We start from the raw sequence: 1,637 nt of genomic DNA on the forward strand, positions 1-1,637 counted from the left end.
TCGACCACCTGGGTTCTTTAACGTGCACCTAAATCGAAGTACACAGGTGTTTTCGCATTTTGCCCCCATCGAAATGCGGCCGCCGTGGCCGGGATTCGATCCCACAACCGTGTGCTCAGCAGCCGAACACCATAGCCACTGAGCAACCATTGTGGGTCCCATTAGAAAAACCAGTAGGTTTCCGGCGGCACCGGGATTTTAACTCGGTACCTCCTGCATGTGAGGCTATCGCCAGGCCACCGCTGCGGTCTGAGCAACAACATGATCAAACAACACAATGTCTTAGAAAGAATACAAGCTGGCATGTGCATGAGAGGTGCTGGTCCAAGATGTAAGAGTATGTAATTCAATGAAACGTGAGTGAGCTGGGTTGCGCAAAGCAATTTGACTGTAGTTCCTTCTTAAGCAAGTCGACTGCCATACAGTGGTTGTACTATATATACATCCAAATAATTAACTAACAAGTTCATTATTGTTGTTTAAATAGTTCATTATGCACTTCAATTTCTCATGCAAGTAATGTCCACTGCTTCGAGTAATACATTAAGTAATTATGCCATCTACCACAGCCAATTAAAAAAATTCTATAAAGTCTAAAGAAAAAAAAAACACGCCCTGTATAGTGCAATAAGCACTGTATTATCGTGATTCATGCAGGTGCATGCTTAGAGCATGTGGACGTAGTCCTACATAACTGCACTCGCTGCTGCAGAGGATTGCACAAGTTCTTGTAGGATGTCATATTATAAGCTCATGGCTACAGTCACATTACACATTGTTAGTGTTGTAACTGTAATATTATCACTTAACTACCAAGTCGTCAGAACTTTCTCTTTGTGTCATATTTGGCGCCACGTTCGAATACGGTTAATGCCCGACAGTGCTTACATACATGAGTCAAAATACATGCACCCTGAACGGTTGCAAGCAGGTGCAGAAGGTGGGCACTGCAATTTTCCCAATGCTTCCAAGCTGGAGCTTTTGCACACTTGCCGCAGTCCAGTGTGGAATTTTGCAGCATCCACACACCTTTCATTAATATGGTCCACAAGCACTAGTACATATACCCTTTTTATTCTAAAACATTCCTAGACATTCCTCCACTTGACGTCTCATCTGGACTTATATTTCCCTCTTTCAACATCCCCGTGAATGCACTGGGGCAAAGGTGCGTTTTTGAAACAGCTTCTTAAAGTAGAAATTAGCAAAGAATGTTACTGAAGCACAGTACTTTCTTCAGTTAAGGCACAGCACTGTACCCCAGTCAGTGTGGATGAGGAAAAGTTTCAAGTCAAGGACCAATTGTCATTACGGAGGTTAGTGGTATATGTTAGTGCCACTGTTCTACAAATGGCAACACTAAAACAAAAACATTATGCTTGCACCTAATTTGCATTTGCAGCTGTAAAAGAAATGCTGCTTACTGCCTTCTCATAGTGTTTGTCAACACATTGTTAGTGTTGTAACTGTAATAATTGTGTTTTCACTTAACTACCAAGTCCGTAGGCTGTGTTATGCAATTTATGAGCAATGCATAGATGTAGCAAAGGCACAGCTTCCAACCTGTGGTCATGGTTTTGTCTTGAGCTCATGTTATTTAAATGAAATGTATGTAGTGCTATGACAAACACACGAGC

Source organism: Dermacentor albipictus, chromosome 2 (genome assembly GCF_038994185.2).
Source record: "Dermacentor albipictus isolate Rhodes 1998 colony chromosome 2, USDA_Dalb.pri_finalv2, whole genome shotgun sequence".
Lineage (NCBI taxonomy): Eukaryota > Metazoa > Arthropoda > Arachnida > Ixodida > Ixodidae > Dermacentor > Dermacentor albipictus.